General features: G+C 41.8%; 1 long non-coding RNA gene across 1 annotated transcript in view; it reads right to left on the reverse strand.

Moving 5' to 3' along the window:
• LOC116561732 overlaps positions 1-16,806 on the reverse strand; it is a 19,232-nt gene extending 2,426 nt beyond the window's left edge. Inside the window, exons 1-3 of the long non-coding RNA XR_004273575.1 lie at positions 14,945-16,806; positions 14,755-14,802; positions 7,902-7,907 (exon numbers count right to left, since the gene is read on the reverse strand). This is a non-coding gene — a long non-coding RNA (uncharacterized LOC116561732). The remainder of the gene's footprint in view (positions 1-7,901; positions 7,908-14,754; positions 14,803-14,944) is intronic.
• Between the last annotated feature and the right edge of the window lie 992 nt (positions 16,807-17,798).

Consider the following 17,798-nt stretch of genomic DNA (forward strand, 5'->3'; position numbering starts at 1 on the left):
TTTTTTTTTTTTTTTTTTTTTTTTTGAGACAGAGTTTCGCTCTTGTTACCCAGGCTGGAGTGCAATGGCGCGATCTCAGCTCACCGCAACCTCCACCTCCTGGGTTCAGGCAATTCTCCTGCCTCAGCCTCCTGAGTAGCTGGGATTACAGGCATGCACCACCATGCCCAGCTAATTTTTTGTATTTTTAGTAGAGATGGGGTTTCACCATGTTGACCAGGATGGTCTCGATCTCTTGACCTCGTGATCCACCCGCCTCGGCCTCCCACAGTGCTGGGATTACAGGCTTGAGCCACCGCGCCTGGCCTCTGTTCACTCTTATGATAGTTTCTCTTGCTGTGCAGAAGCTCTTTAGTTTAATTAGATCCCATTTGTCAATTTTGGCTTTTGTTGTCATTGCTTTTGGTGTTTTAGTCATGAAGTCTCTGCCCATGCCTATGTCCTGAATGCTACTGCCTAGGTTTTCTTCTAGGGTTTTTATGGTTTTAGGTCTTCCATTTAAGACTTTAATCCATCTTAATTTTTATATAAGGTGTAAGGAAGGGGTCCAGTTTCTGTTTTCTGCATATGGCTAGCCAGTTTTCCCAGTACCATTTATTAAATAGGGAATCCTTTCCCCATTGCTTGTTTTTGTCAGGTTTGTTGAAGATCAGATGGTTGTAGATGTGTGGTGTTATTTCTGAGGCCTCTGTTCTGTTTCGTTGGTCTATATATCTGTTTTGGTACCAATACCATGCTGTTTGGATTACTGTAGCCTTGTAGTATAGCTTGAAGTCAGGTAGTGTGCTGCCTCCAGCTTTGTTCTTTTTGCTTAGGATTGTCTTGGCTATAGGGACTCTTTTTTCATTCCATATGAAATTTAAAGTAGTTTTTTCTAATTCTGTGAAAAAAATCAATGGTAGCTTGATGGGAATAGCATTGAATCTATAAATTACTTTGGGCAGTATGGCCATTTTCATGATATTGATTCTTCCTATCCATGAGCATGGAATGTTTTTCCACTTGTTTGTGTCCTCTCATTTCCTTGAGCAGTGGTTTGTAGTTCTCCTTGAAGAGGTCCTTCACATCCCTTGTAAGTTTTATTCCTAGGTATTTTATTCTCTTTGCAGCAATTGTGAATGGGAGGTCACTCATGATTTGGCTCTCTGCTTGTCTATTATTGGTGTATAGGAATGCTTGTGATTTTTGCACTTTGATTTTGTATCCTGAGACTTTGCTGAAGTTGCTTATCAGCTTAAGGAGATTTTGGGCTGAGATGATGGGATTTTCTAAATATGCAATCATGTCATCTGCAAACAGAGACAATTTGACTTCCTCTATTTCTATTTGCATACTGTTTACTTCTTTCTCTTTCCTGATTGCCCTGGTCAGAACTTCCAATACCATGCTGAATAGGAGTGGTGAGAGAAGGCATCCTTGTCTTGTGCCGGTTTTCAAAGGAATGCTTCCAGCTGTTTCCCATTCAGTATAATATTGGCTATGGATTTGTCATAAATAGCTCTTACTATTTTGAGATGTGTTCCATCAATACCTAGTTTATTGGGAGTTTTTAGTATGAAGGCGTGTTGAATTTTATTGAAGGCCTTTTCTGCATCTATTGGGATAATCATGTGGTTTTATCATTAATTCTATTTACATGATGGATTACATTTATTGATTTGTGTACATTGAACCAGCCTTGCATCCCAGGGATGAAGCTGACTTGATTGTGTTGGATAAACTTTTTGATGTGCTGCTGGATTCAGTTAGCTGTATTTTATTGAGGATTTTCACATTGATGTTCTTCAGGGATATTGGCCCGAAATTTTCTATTTTTGTTGCGTCTCTGCCAGATCTTGGTATCAGGACGATCCTGGCCTCATTAAATAAGTTATGGAGGAGTCCCTCTTTTTCTGTTGCTTGAAATAGTTTCAGAAGGAATGGTACCAGCTCCTCTTTCTATCTGTGGTAGAATTTGGCTGTGAATCCATCTGGTCCTGGGCTTTTTTTGGTTGGTAGGTTATTAATTACTGCCTCAATTTCAAAACTTGTTATTGGTCTATTCAGGGATTTGACTTCTTCCTGGTTTAGTCTTGGGAGCGTGTATGTGTCCAGGAATTTATTCATTTCTTCTAAATTTTCTAGTCTGATGGTAGTTTGTATTTCTGTGAGATCAGTGGTGATATCCCCTTTATCATTTTTTTATTGTGTCTATTTGATTCTTCTTTCTTTTCTTCTTTATTGTCTGGCTAGCAGTCTGTCTATTAATCTTTTTAAAAAACCAGCTCCTCAATTCATTGATTTTTTTGGAAGGGTTTTCCTGTCTCTTTCTCCTTTAGTTCTGCTCTGATCTTAGTTATTTCTTGTCTTCTGCCAGCTTTTGTTTTTGTTTGCTCTTGCTTCTCTAGTTCTTTTAATTGTGATTTAAGGTGTCAATTTTAGATCTTTCCTGCTTTCTGACATGGGCATTTTAGTGCCGTAAATTTCCCTCTAAACACTGCTTGAGCTGTGACCCAGAGATTCTGGTATAGTCTCTTCTTTCTTATTGGTTTCAAATAACTTCGTTATTTCTGCCTTAATTTTGTTATTTGCCCAGTAGTCCTTCAGGAGCAGGTTGTTCAGTTTCCATGTAGTTGTGCGGTTTTGAGTGAGTTTCTTAATCCTGAGTTCTAATTTGATTGCACTGTGGTCTGAGAGACTATCTGTTATGATTTCCATTCTTTTGCATTTGCTGAGGAATGTTTTTCTTCCAATTATTTGGTCCATTTTAGAGTAAGTGCTATGTGGTGCTGAGAAGTGTGTATATTCTGTGGATTTGGGGTATAGAGTTCGGTAGATGTCTATTAGGTCTGCTTGGTCCAGAGCTGAGTTCAAGTCCAAGATATCCTTGTTAATTTTCTGTCCTGTTGATCTGTCTAATATTGACAGTGGGGTGTTAAAGGCTCCCACTATTATTGTGTAGGAGTCTAAGTCTCTTTGTAGGTCTCTAAGACCATTTTATGAATCTGGGTGCTCCTGCATTGGGTGCATATATATTTAGGATAGTTAGCTCTTCTTGTGGCATTGATCCCTTTACCATTATGTAATGCCCTTCTTTGTCTTTTTTGATCTCTGTTGGTTTAAAGTATGTTTTATCAAAGACTAGGATTGCAACACCTGCTTTTTTTTTTTTTTAATTTCCATTTGCTTGGTAAATATTCTTCCATTCCTTTATTCTGAGCCATGTGTGTCTTTACACATGAGATGGGTCTCCTGAATACAGCATCCCAATGGGTCTTGACTCTCTATCCAATTTGCCAGTCTGTGTCTTTTAATTGGGACATTTAGCCCATTTACATTTAAGGTTAATATTGTTATGTGTGAATTTGAACCTGTCATTGTGATGCTAGCTGGTTATTTTACACATTAGCTGATGCAGTTTCTTCATAGCATTGTTGGCCTTTATAGCTTGGTATGTTTTTGAAGTGGCTGGTACCAGTTTTTCCTTTCCATATTTAGTGCTCCCTTCAAGAGCTCTTGTAAGGCAGGCCTGTTGGTGACAAAAGCCCTAAGCACTTGCTTGTCCATAAATGATTTTAATTCTCCTTTGCTTATGAAGCTTAGTTTTGCTAGATATGAAATTATGGGTTGCAAATTCTTTTCTTTAGAGTGTTGAATATTGGCCCCCACACTCTTCTGGCTTGTAGCGTTTCTGCAGAGAGATCTTCTATTAGCCTGATGGGCTTCCCTTTGTAGGTAACCTGACCTTTCTCTCTGGCTGCCCTTAACATTTTTTCCTTTGTTTCAACCTTAGAGAATTGGACAATTATGTATCTTGGGGTTGCTCTTCTCAAGGAGTAACTTAATGGTGTTCTCTGTATTTCCTGAATTTGAATGTTGGCCTGTCTTGCTAGATTGGGGAAGTTCTCCTGGATAATATCTTGAAGTGTGCTTTCAACTTGGTTCCATTCTCCCTGTTACTTTCAGGTACGCCAATCAGTCATAAGTTTGGTCTTTTCACATAATCCCGTATTTCTTGGAGGCTTTGTTCATTCCTTTTCATTTTTTTTTCCTCTAATCTTGTCTTCACACCTTATTTCAGTAAGTTGATCTTCAATCTCTGATATCCTTTCTTCCACTGGATCAATTTGGCTATTGATACTTGTGTATGCTTCACAAAGTTCTCATGCTGTGTTTTTTCAGCTCCATCAGGTCATTTATGTTCTTCTCTAAACTGGTTATTCTAGTTAGCAGTTCCTGTAACATTTTATCAAGGTTGTTAGCTTCCTTGCATTGGGCTGGAACATGCTCCTTTAGCTCAGGGGAGTTTGTTATTACCCACCTTCTGAAGCCTATTTCTGTCAATTTGTCAAACTCATTCTTCATCCAGTTTTGTGTCTTTGCATTTGGAGAAGAGGCCTTCTGGTTTTTGGATTTTTCAGCATTTTTGTGCTGGTTTTTCTTCATCTTAGTGGATTTATCTACCTTTGATCTTTGAGGCTGATGACCTCTGGATGGGGTTTTTGTGTGGGGGTCCTTTTTGTTGATAATGATGTTATTGCTTTCTGTTTGTTAGTTTTGTCAGGCCCCTCTTCTGCAGGTCTGCTGCAGTTTGCTGGAGGTCCACTCCAGACCCTGTTTGCCTGGGTATCACCAGCAGAGGCTGCAGAACAGCAAAGATTGCTGTCTGCTCCTTCCCCTGGAAGCTTCATCCCAGAGGAGCACGCGCCAGGTGCCAGCCAAAACTCTCCTGTATGAGGTGTCTGTTGACCATTGCTTGGAGGTCTCTCCCAATCAGGAGGCACGGGGGTCAGGGACCCACGTGAGGAGGCAGTCTGTCCCTTAGCAGGGCTCAAGTGCTGTGCTGGGAGAATCCTCTTTGTCAGGATCCTCTGCTGTCTTCAGAGCTGGCAAGCAGGAATGTTTAAGTCCACTGAAGCTGTGCCCACAGCTGGCCCTTCCCCAGGTGCTCTGTCCCAGGGAGATGGGAGTCTTTTCTATAAGCCCCTGAATGGGGCTGCCGCCTTTCTTTCAGAGATGCCCTGCCTAGTGAAGAGGAATCTAGAGAGGCAGTCTGGCTGCAGCTGCTTTGCCATGCTGTGGTGACGTCTACCCCGTGAGAACTTCCCAGCCTCCTTAGCACTGTCAGGGGAAAACTTCTACTCAAGCCTCAGTAATGGCGGACGCCCCTCCCCCACCAAGCTGGATCGTCCCAGGTTGTCTTCAGACTGCTGGGCTGGCAGCAAAAATTTTAATCCAGTGGTTCTTAGCTTGCTGGGCTCCATGGGAGTGATTCCTGCTGAGCAAAACCACTTAGCTCCCTGGCTTCAGCCCCCTTTCTAGGGGACTGAACAGTTCTGTCTTGCTGGGGTTCCAGACACCACTGAGTTAGAAATGCAGAAATCACCTGCCTTTGGCATTGGTCTCTCTAGGAGCTACAGACCGCAGCTGTTCCCATGTGGTCATCTTGCCAGATCTCTTATGCAACATTTCTTACTTTGAGGAGTTTACCTGATCTGACAGCATCCTCCTCTGTTTTAAACAAAGTTCCAATGGGAGTGATTAAGGCCTATACCAATTCGGGTGATTTTAGTGGCAATGTAGAGAACCCAAATCAAATTGGTTTGAGCAATAAAGGGTATTGGCTCATATATGTAAAAAAGACTTGAGGTGGGTCCGGCTTCAGGTACAGCTGGATCAGGGCATCAGCCTCTGCTTATCTTCAGATGTCAGCTTATCTTCATATGCACTCTGATGATAGCAAAATGACTGCAGCACTTCCAGACTTCACATCTCTACATTACAGCATATAACCAAGAGAGAGCAGATTGACTTATGACTCCCTAAAAAGTTCTGAAGTTCACTCTTCATGGACTGCTCAGATCATGTGTCTTTCCCTAAAATAATCACGAAGGCAGGGGAATAGAATGTGATGACTGACTTGGCCAAGGTCACTTGCTCCTCTATTTGCACAAGGTTAACGATAGCTTTTCTTAACTTCACGGATCTTCAAACACAAACTGGGGGACTACTGGGAAGGAGGATGAGATGGCCTTCCTTAGACCCAATCATGCCTGGAGAAATAGAACAAGACAGCAGGTAACTTAAGTATAGCAGGACTTGTTTTCTATGTTGGTATGTAAATCCTTGAGAGCTGGAGTAGTCCCTCCCCAGCCTGAAGCTCTGGGACTCCCTGCTCTAGTGCCACCCTCTGGCTAGTGCCATCTTTGTTCCCAAAGGGTTGTACAGATTGCTAATCTTCAAGTATATATGCATAAGGAACTTGGGGAGAACTTGGAAGCTACATTCATTCAATGGAGTTCTTATGTCCTGTATTCTTGGTACAACCAAGAATGGCAGCCCCATTGAGGGGCTTAAAGAAAAAACTCCCATCTCCCTGGACAGAACACCTGGGGGAAGGGGCAGCTGTGGGCACAGCTTCAGTTTGTTGGGCTGGTAGTGAAAGCAACCTCAGCAAAGTCCAAGCGTTCATGCTCACCCATCTCTAACCAGCACACCCTTTGTGGCCTGGCCTCACTCTGCAGGGGAAGTAACTAAAAACAGCCACTACAATGACACAATCTCAGTGTAGTCCTTTCAAAAGGAAAATTTTGATTCCTTCCAGAAACATTCTCTGTTATGAAAATCATTCCTTATCTTTACTGCTTATGCGCTGAATGAGATAAGTAGTTTAAAATTTCAGCATTAAGTTCAGGTAAAGAAAGTATTTCCTATCAAAAAAGTGGGCAAAATATGGGAATGGATTACTAAAGGAGCTTGTAGACCGTCCTTCTCTGGGGAAAAGTAAAAAACAGAAGACCTTGTTGACAATGATAGTCTATTGATATATGGAAAAAATATACCTGATTCCTAGGGCTGTCAGTTATATTGCGCTTTACTTTAGTGTATTCTAGTTACAAAAGAGCAATTATCTTTCTATTGATCCTTGATAGCATGAAAGTTTTCCATTTGACAAATTGTGGCATGTATTTCACTTAACTTTTACTGAGCCTTTACCATGAGCCAACCTAGGGGCTTTGGCTGCACAAGACTTGGTTTCTGTTTGAAGGACACAGTCTAATAGATGTAGACAGGTATGCAAACTAAAGCATGCCAGAGGTGCTCTTGGCGCCTCAGTGGCAGTGCTTCTCAGGGTAGTGTCCTTGGACCAGACTGATTCAGATCACATGGGATTGCTTATCATATGGGGCGCAGACCCACTGAATCATCTTGGAGTAGGGCAAGGTGTGTTGGGATCTCAACAAGCTCCCAGGCGTAGCTTTGCACTCTGAAATTTGGAACTTGGTACAGGGTACAGTGAGGGCATAAAAAGGAAGGGAATGATAAATGCTACCTTGGCAGGGGAGGCGATCAAAAATTTTTTATCATAGAGGTGATATTTGAGTTGGGCTTTCAAAAGATGAGGGCGAGTTTTAAAGACAGACAGGGTCAGGAGGGGGCTTCCAGGCAGGTGAACAGCATGAGCAAAGGTCATGAGGCAGGAAGAGCATCATCTATTTCTTGGAAGGAGCATCATTCTCTCCCTTGTTCCTGGGAAGGAGCCGAATGGGGAACAGGAAGTGGGTGGCTTACAAACACAAGGCTATGCTTCTCATACATGTGACATGTTGACTGCAAGCCAGCGAGGCTCTGCTCCACATCTTCCTTCTGCGACACAAGTAATCAGAAGCAGCCAGATGAAGTGGCAAGGCTGCTTGGGCGGAAGAAAGAACATGGCAGAGCCACACCATGACTGCTGAACTTCTGCTCAGAGGCAGCACATGTCATTTTTATTCACAGTCTGTTGGCCCAAAGGGGTCACATGATATCAGTGGGGCAGGAACATATAATCCAATCACAGGGAGGGGCAGCAAATATTTGGAGTGATTATACAATCTCCTATAGGTGGGAGTTAATAGAAATCACTGAATTAAAGGAAAAACATAAAACTATCAAAAGAATTGAACAAGGAGTTCAACAATCTTTTTGAAGTTAGGTTTTGAGGGTGTGATAATGGGATGTTTGTTTCATCAATTTTTTTATTGGCTGTATCTGCACCTATTAGCCAAAGCAGGCTAAGAAATACATATAAAGGTGTTTCCCAGAATGCACTGCTTAGAACTCACTGCTTCCAGGAGATGCTACGGTGTACTATGAGAATGGGAATTCTGTAAGTAAATATGAAGACTTGAATTTTCATAATGCACATTTCAGTGTTAAAAAAAGCTCATGGAACTTCTTCAGTGGCAACACTTTATTAAATTTAAAAAAAATTAACTTAGTTTTAATACATTTCCCTAGTTTATTTAATCACAGAATCTTTTTTGCATAACACTTATTAATAGGCTGCAGGACTTCTATCTTGAGAATCATACTTCAGAAAATGCTGAATGAAACTATTTTAAAACAATATCAGAGACAATCTCAGTTTTCCTTGGTAATTACTCCAAGAGTTACCAAACTTTTCTCTAAAAGAAATGTACTCTGATGCTAATTTAAGTATAGTATAGGCAGAGTCAATTTTCTGGTGCTTCACATATGTAATTATAGATGTGACCAAACGTAATAAAGCAGTTTTCATAGGACTTCTCTGCTAATTTCTACTTAGATGAGTACAGCTCAACAAAAAAGGGGTTGTGGGATACGTTATATGCCATAGATGCCTAAATGTTTTTAAAGGCGGCACACAGTTGAATATAATCACAAACACTCAAAGCTTTATAGGTACTCAGTCAAGCCTCCTGATTGAATAGGTTTTGTAGCAATCTGCCAATGACTCCTTCGGAAATCTGAATGAATGATTTGAGGTGCTGCATCACTGATAGTGTTTATTCCTAACACGAGTCTGTTCGGTTCGGTTTCCTAAACACTTTTTGAAAGGATGCCTGTGAGATTCCAGGCTACATACTATTCTTAGTTTGATATCCTAATGTTGTGATCTATCCATAATATTTAAAATTTTAAGACTTTTTTTTTTTTTTTAACTTCTGGAACCCTACTCAGTAGTTTCATTATAGTCTAGATAACTAAACACCTTAAGTAAGGCTACATTTATGATTGTTAATGATAATTCTCATTCGATACCTACATTAGTTATATAGAACTTACTTCCAAAAAGCATTTGAAAAGGCAGCTCATTAGGGGCAGTCTAAGAGTCCCCCTTTCTACTAATCTCCTTTTGAGGCCTATCAAATGTTAGGAGGACACCCTAGTGCTCAAACTCTCTTACCCAACGTGTTTGCTTTCTGTTTTTTAATAGTTTCTTCAGTTCCGTTGCCTGTGCCACGTGGGTACATGAAGCCCTGTAATTGTGTAAATGCAGAGTAAAAACCTATAATTTTGATACAAATATGTACTCAAATTTCAAGCAGCTAGTTATCAAAGACAACAACATTCATTCTGGTGCAGATACAGGATTCTGCACCAGAATGAATCTGCTCAATATTGACATAGTGAATTGTCCTGAGAAGATTAAACCACAACTAGAAAAGCAGGCGGAGGGACAGTGAGTGACAGGGGCTTTGTGGGGGGGCAGTGCCTCCCAGGGGGAGAGTTCATCTTCTTACTCAAAGAGACGCCTTCAGGGATCATGTAACTTGAATTCCCTGTGAATTCAGTGTCATCTTAGCTTGACCAGCTCTGGAAGAACATATTAACCTCCGCTTGTGATTTTCAGAAAACCATTCTAATTTAGCAAGTAATTAAGGGTCACATGTAGGACAAAGAGCTAGATAATCTTGGATTACCCACAGGAAGCTTTGTCTCCAAGGCAACCCCCGATGGAGGGGCTGTTAATGCAAGGGCCAGTCGGTTAATGAACTGGGAAAGGTAACTGGCTCCCAAACCTGTGAGAGCCAGGGAAATGGACATAACAATTATATTGCTATTGAATGATGCAGTGATACAAAAGAAATGCTTCCAAAGCCAATGGCGGCAAAACGTTTAGAGAAAGGATATAATTGTCACTGTTGTGCTAGACCAAACCACAGATCTAAAATTAGCCTATTGTGAGTTCAAGCCAGGCCAATCTTTATTTATGAATTTTAGCCCAGTCTCCAGCTGAAACTTCTGGTTTCAGTATTTCCTATGACCTAATTACCCCACAACCTGGGTTTTCCTGAGGGGCAGCCTCAGGAAAACTACACTAGGCTGGGAGAGTGTCCCAAGGGAGTTTTTGAAGAGGAGACAAAACTTGTATTGTCCATCAGAGCCCTTGATACTCCATGCTGGACTAAAAAGTAAGATAGAGTTGCAGAGAGAAGCACTATAAGAGGATTTTTAGACCAGGTTGGTAAAGGCGGATGAGAAGAATGCAGGTGACCCAGTGACGGAGATTCCTTGATAAGAGGGAAAGAAAGCTAAAGGTATTCCCACGAGGAAACTTGAGCGGGACAGAGTGGAAAATTTAAGCAACTTGCCACTTCCTCAATGCTTCTCTGTCTCTTTTTTTGATGGCCACATTTAGGTCTTCATTCTCTATGAAGCCTTCTACAGCTCTGTGAGCTCTTATTTATTTCCTGTCTTTGAACATTTCCTGGACCACCTTGCACACTTATCTGTATGTTCTCTTTCCATGTTCATTAATAGTCATGCAGGTCAGGCATGGTGGCTCATGCCTGTAATCCCAGCACTTTGGGAGGCTGAAGTGGGTAGATCACCTGAGGTCAGAAGTTTGAGACCAGCCTGTCCAACATGGTGAAACCTGGTCTCTACTAAAAAAAAAAAATATATATATATATATATATATATATATACACAAAAATTAGCTGGGTGTGGTGGTGAGCACCTGTAGTCCTAGCTACTTGGGAGGCTGAGGCACAAGAATCACTTGACCAGTGAGCCGAGATTGTGCCACTGCACTCCAGCCTGTGTGACAGGGTGAGACTTTGTCTCAAAAGAAAAATAAGTCTCGTGTGGCTGGGTATTGTGTCTCTCGGCTTGTAAGATAAGGAATCATGGGATATTCATTCAGCAGCCTCTAAATATTTACTAAGAATCCATTGTGAGGTGAGTGCCATGCTGGCTGCTGGAGAACTAAAGACTGATAAAATACAGTGTCTGCCCGGAGCTCAGAGATACCGACGGATGCAGAAAAACCAGCACGAAAGTGCAGCAGCCTCTGAGAGTGACGCCCAAGCAGCCGGACACTCATCTGATACAGTACATTCCTGGATATGGAGCAACAAGAAAGAGGAGCCAGAAATGACCATTTATCACCAAGGCCCATGTGTGACTGCCCGTAATCACCAACTCAAGAAATAAGTGAAAGCAGAGAGCATTGAACTTCTGGGTTAAGGCAGAAAAGCATACAAAGCAAAGACATTTGGGCAAAGACTTACTATGACCTCCTACGCAGGAAGATAAGACCAGTGTGGTGTGTTTTCAGCATCTGATGAGGTGCATTCCCTTTTGAGCTAATTCTTCCATCAGGACAGATTTGAGGGTGGAAGGAAGGAAAGTGATGCTAAACTGATCAGATTTAGACCACAAGGAAGGGAAAGAGATGATTCACTTAAAATCTGAAATTAAATTGGGAAAGGATCGCTTTCACAGTTGTAGGGGACTTATCTTAAAATTCTCTGAAATAGAGGTATAAAGGCTGAAGGGATCTATTTGGATATCTGGATGATTATTTAGAAAACTATATTAATGACAAAGCAATAAACACCCAATGTTGACAAAAAGTAGAAAAGACAAAAGGAAACCTATCTGATAGAATAAAGCTCAAAATGCTCTGGTGAGTTGAAACCCAAATAAGACAGATGAATGAGAAGCAGGGGAGAGTCCCAAACAAGGCTCAAAGAAATTAGTTTTCAAACTGAAAGGTAAAAAGCAAAAATGAGATATGAACTCCACCAAGGGAAATGGATAGTGACCTCCTTAGATAGTGAAGACAGAAGAAGTCAGGAAAATTTGCTGCTTATTAGATAGGCTTATGAGAAAAGCTCTTATGATGCCCATCTGAGATGTTCACACAGTTCTGGGTGCTTACAAAGGAAAACAGAACCAGCACGGGGAAAGAGGACATCGTATTTTCCTTTCTCAGAGTAATTGTAAACAGATACAAAAATCCCGGTGTGAAAAGTAGATGTGGAAATACACAATGAATAAGCCAATTGGGAGGCTGAGTTAAACTCGGGCAGTTGGCCGGGTGCAGTGGCTCATGCCTGTAAACCTAGCACTTTGGGAGCCTGAGGCAGGTGGATCACGTGGTCAGGAGTTTGAGACCAACCTGACCAACATGGTGAAACACTGTCTCTATTAAAAATACAAAAAAAAAAAAAAATAGCCAGGTGTGGTGGCGGGGGCCTGTAATCCCAGCTACTCAGGAGGCTGAGGCAGGAGAATCACTTGAACCCGGGAGGTGAAGGTTGCAGTGAGCCAAGATCACACCATCTCACTCCAGCCTGGGCGACATAACAAGACTCTGTCTCAAACAACAACAACAACAAAAACTGAGGCAGTTTGTCTGATGGCTGTTTAAATGGTCTGGAAGTCTTTGGGAAGGTGTTCCATGTCTATAATTCTGACAATAATTTATAATCTTTTCTAGATACATTTTAGATAAACATGGCCATATCGGAAAACCGTGGGACATGAAAGAGGAAGTTCTGAAACTGTAATCAACTCATTCATTCATTGAATAAGCATTTATTGTGCACCTAGATGAACAGCACCTAGCACTGTTTTCGCATTAGGGATAGAGCAATGAATGAGAAAAACAAGGACTTGGTGTCATAGTGTTTTATGGGCCAGAGGGGAGAGATAGACAATGAAACTATTGACAAACTTTTAAAAATAAAATTTCAAATTGTGATGTTGGTAAGTGCTGCAAAAACAAATAAACAAAAAGCAGAGAGGTGAGACAGAGAGTGACTGGAAGGCAGGAAACCTTGGTACTTTAGGTAGTGGGCACGGGGAAGCCGTCCTGGTGGGGAAGACATTGGAGCTGAAGCTTGAGGGATAAAGAGGCAGCCCGGTGAAGATCAGGGGGCAGACAGTCCTCGGCAGAGGGACGACAATGCAAAGTCCCAGCGGTGAGAAAGCCATGGCATGTTCAAGGAGCAGAAGAGAAGCCCAGAATGATGGGAGTGTGGTCAGAAGTGGGAGAATGGTGACAGAGGAGGCTGGAAGGATTGGCAGGGACCTGCTAACCATGGAAAGGGGTTTGAAGTATTTTCTAGCTGCAGTGAGAGTGACCTGAGGCTTTCAAGCAAAGGCTACTGTCATCTTTCGGTGTGATTTCTGAGGCTCCACAGCTCTAGTGGACCAGCAGAACCACCACCCCCCGCAGGATCTCAGATCCCACTGCAGACTGGCTGTGGCAGGATCTATACTAAGTCTCTGAATGCTGCTTGCATACGTGAGAAGCACTTCTAGAATCATATCTATGCTAAGTCTATATCTATATCTATATCTAGAGTCATATCATACTAAGTCTATAGATCTATACTATAGATCTAGCACTTCTAGAATCATATCTATGCTAAGTCTATAGATCTATACATATCTAATCATATCTATACTAAGTCCCTGAATGCTGCTTGCGTACGTGGAGACGCACTTCTAGAATCATATCTATGCTTTAAAAATACTCCATGGTACACCCACTAGGATGGTTATAATTTTCTTGAGAAGGGAAGTAACAAGTGTTGGTGAAGATGTGGAGAAACGGAAACTTTTCACATTGTTGGTGGCAATAAAAGGGGGAGCAGCCACCTTGGAAACCAGTTTGGCTGTTCCTCAATAATGCAAACATAGAGTTACTCACTCAGAGCATTTCCACTTCTGGGAATCTACCCAAAAGAATTGAAAACAGATGTTCAAAGAAAAGCTGGTACATAAATATTCAGAGCAGTGCTATTCACAATAAACGAAAGGTAGAAACAAACCCAAATGTTCATTTACTGATGAAAGGATAAACAAATGTGGTCTATCCATATAATGGAATATTATCCATTCACAAAAGGAATGAAGTACTGATACGTGCCACAACAGGGATAAATCTTGAAAACATGCTAAGTGAAAGAAGCTAGACATATTAGGCCACATTATCACATGATTCCATTCACATGCAGTATTCAAAATAGGCAACTCCATAGAGACAGAAAGCAGATGGTGGTGGCAGTGGGGAGGAGAGAATGGAGAGAGACTGACTAATGGGTACAAGGTTTCCTTTAGAGGTGATGAAAATCCGAAACTAGATAGTGGGGATGCTTACACAACATTGTCAAGGTACTAAGTGTCGCTAATGGTAAATTTTGTGTTATGCGTATTGTACCTTAATTTTCAAAAGAAGACTGTAAAGAGCAAGGGCAAATAACACACCAATGGTATTTCCTCAAGGGCTGTTGTGGAGTTAGTAAGTGGTTGCTAATTGGGTCTTCATTTTGTAGCACTTCAGTAATGGTCTGGATACTAAAAACTTCAAAATGCACTACATTGCTTTGAGAAAACACCAAGCGAATAGACCTAGTCAATACCTTGTTGAAAACTCAAACACAATAAATAAAATAACATAAAACAAAACTCAAACACAAACGAACAAAGCTGAATTAGGTCTGAATCAAGTAGAATGCAGCTCAGCAAGATTGAGAAGAAATGAACAGTTGCCAAGGGCAGGAAGGTGAAAAAAGGTAGAAGAGATCAAAATCAAGGAGTCAGGAGCATGCCCACCGGAATCTGGAAGACAGCACTGTGGACAAAGAGCCCATTTCCGTAACTGGATTCATACATGGGTGGCTCACAGATCACAAACCACTGGGCTCCCTTGCCATTCCATTCAGCATCACTCACCTACATTCTCAAACCGTGCTTCCAACTCTGGGGTTTCCATCTGGTAACCTGAAAAACAAAGAACCATGGATTGCTTAGATTTGCATATTAACATCTAGCAAGAGAAGGTATTGCTTATTGATTCGTTTGTTCATCCCCCACTTCCTACTCCCTACCCCCATCCAACCTTCTGGTCACCTACATGACTCACCTCTGGAGAGCCATAGAGCAGGGGTTAAAAGCATGACCTGTGGGTCTAGAGCGGCCTCGAATCACACCTCCACCATTTACTGCGAGTGATGCTGGGAAAATCACTTAACCTTTAGTGCCTCTGTTTTCTCATATATAAGGTGGGAATAATGATTCAGAATTATGAGGAGTGAGTCAATACATGCAAAAGGCTTAGAACAGTACTTGGAATTTAGGAATTGCTCAATTCCATTAGCTGCTTAACATTATTATTAATATTAATTCATATTAAGATGCTCATTACTCTGTGGGGCACTGGGATTGTGGAAAGAATGAGATGTTCTCCCTGTTGAGGCAGAGCCCATGTCTGGTGTGGGAATCTACTAAAATGCTGCTTGGAAAACATAAAGGAAGAGGTGGGCACAAGTTCTTTGGGGTCCCATAAAAACTTTAATTCTGTCCAGGAGGAAACTAAGATTTCAAAGACTGGGGTGCATCTGAGTGGCAGGAGAAGATGACAGTGATTATTGGTGAAGGGAGCAACATGTACAAAGGTCAGAAGGATGCAAGAGCCTGGCTCCCTTGAGGAACTGTGATTGACTCGGTGTAGCTGACATACAGTGTGAGGGACGGATCCTCTGCAGATGAGCTGGATGGTAGCTCCTCTCACTTCTGGTGCTTGCCAGCAATCTCTATCATTTCTTTGCTCGTAGATGCATCGTTCCAATGTCTGCCTTCATCCGCACACAGCCATCTTCCTTCTGTGTTTCCGTGTCTAAATTTCCTTCTTATAAAGACACCAGTCATTGATGAAGGTCCACCCTAATCAATTATGAGCTCATCCCAACTTGATTATAGCTACAAAGATGCTATTCCTAATGAGGTCACATTCATAGGTACCAGGGCTTAGGATTTGAAAGTGTCTCTTGGGGAGGGCACAATTCAACCCACAGCAGGGCCTGACCAGTTAGAGCAGCAGGGAGCTGCAGACAGACACGTTTTACATGATTTGAGGTGAGGAGGCTGGAGGGCTGTGAGATGCTGGCGGATCAGTTAGGAGTTTATCACAAAACATCAAGTGAGAACCTCAGAGCCCCGGCAAAGGCCATGTTTGTGAGAATGCTGAGCCATCAGAAGTACTGGCCAACCCAGCTGGGATTTTTGGCAAGAACAGTTCATAGGCAGAGGGCAATGTGAACTTCCATTAGGAGGTGCACCGTGTCTGGTTATGAGCAGGTACTCACCATCATTTCCTAGATTTGTTATTTCATTAGGTTTGATAAAATGGTGACATTCTAAATCCATCGTGTCCTCTTCATTTATTAGTGGTATGCTTCTAGAAAAAGTAATTTCCTCTCATCAACTATTTATTTACTTTGATCTACAGTATAAGCAGGAAAATGCCTTTTCTTTAAAAAAAACAAAAACTAGTTTTAAACTACAAAGTTGGTTCTCAGACATCCTCCTAAAATAACATTTATTTTTTTCTCGTTGTTGGCTGTCATTGTTTTTCTGTTTGTTTGATGCCATTTTGAACTCACAGATTTTAGCATATGATGTGTTTCAGTCCATGTCAATTATTATCCTTGATAATGCCGAAAGCATTCTAGTAGAAGCGTCTTCAAGTTGCCTCCTGAGTCCTGTTAATACAATTCCAGTAATGTTGCCAGTTTTCTTGCTTTGTTGAACTTTTCCAAGGTGGGTGAAGATTGGTATATTATTATTAAATTGCATTTCTTTTATTAGTAACAATATGCAGGAGCTTTTCGTGTATTTAATTGGGTGTATTGTGAGTGTGTGGCTGACCAGAGTACATGGATCAAAGTGCACGGGATGCTGCATTCAAGGGTGCACTGAGCAACCAGCCTGGGCAACATAGCAAGACCCCATCTCCACAACAAATTTAAAACTTAGCTTGGCATGGTGGTGTGCACCTGCAGTCCTAGCTACTCAGGAGGCTGAGGTGGAAGGATTGCTTGGGCCCACGTGTTTGAGCCTGCAGTGAGCTATGATCACACCACTGGACTCCAGCCTGGGTAACAGCAAAAGCCCGCCTCTATTAAAAGAAAAAGTGCACCGAATTATCACACAGGAGCCCTACTCTAATCTTGTCATTGGCATGACCTATAACCAAGTGTCATATCTTTCTGGATCTTCCTTTCTTATTAAATTAACGGATGTGGCTGGACAGCCATCAACCCCCCCGTCCAGCTAAAATGCTGAGAGCTTTATTTCTGGCTCCTACGTGCCCCAGACCTCATATAAAAGTTTTTTTTTTTTCAATAGAGCCAATTGTATAATTGTATAAGTTCAATTTAATTTTTGTGTTTGTGCAAGTTATTTTATCAAATTAATTTGCAAAACAAAAAACTGTTAGATTACACGTTCTTTTTTAATATTATTATTATTTTAAAATATGGTCACTGAACTGATGAAGGCCACATTGATTGACCCTTCTGCCTGCTCTTTCAGAAGCTGCAGCCAACTGGCAAATAGCTTCCCCAGCCTCCTGCTGAAGCATCTGCTAATGCTCTGCAGATTACTGTGTCCCCTCCGCCTCCCCCCACCCTCCCCTTCACCCTCCATCCTCAGGCTGCTCATTAACTCATTAGAAGCTGCTTTCATAGCAGCTGGAGGGGAGGTTCTGCTGCCTGCTGACTGTCGCTCAGTGTTTTCAGAGCACCTGCCTCAGTGTCACCTGGAGTCTTTGATAAATAGGACCGTTTTCATTTACTTGGTGCTTTTCCTCCAGAGCATTGAACACACTATGAGGAATCAACACGATCCTTGTGGAAATCTTTGTGCCATGTCTGTCCCATGCACTGGACAATAAGCTCCACAGGGCAGGCTGTCAGGTTTTGCTGACCGTCGTATCC

This window comes from Sapajus apella, unplaced genomic scaffold (assembly GCF_009761245.1).
Source record: "Sapajus apella isolate SASKATOON/1434 unplaced genomic scaffold, GSC_monkey_1.0 scaffold30, whole genome shotgun sequence".
Lineage (NCBI taxonomy): Eukaryota > Metazoa > Chordata > Mammalia > Primates > Cebidae > Sapajus > Sapajus apella.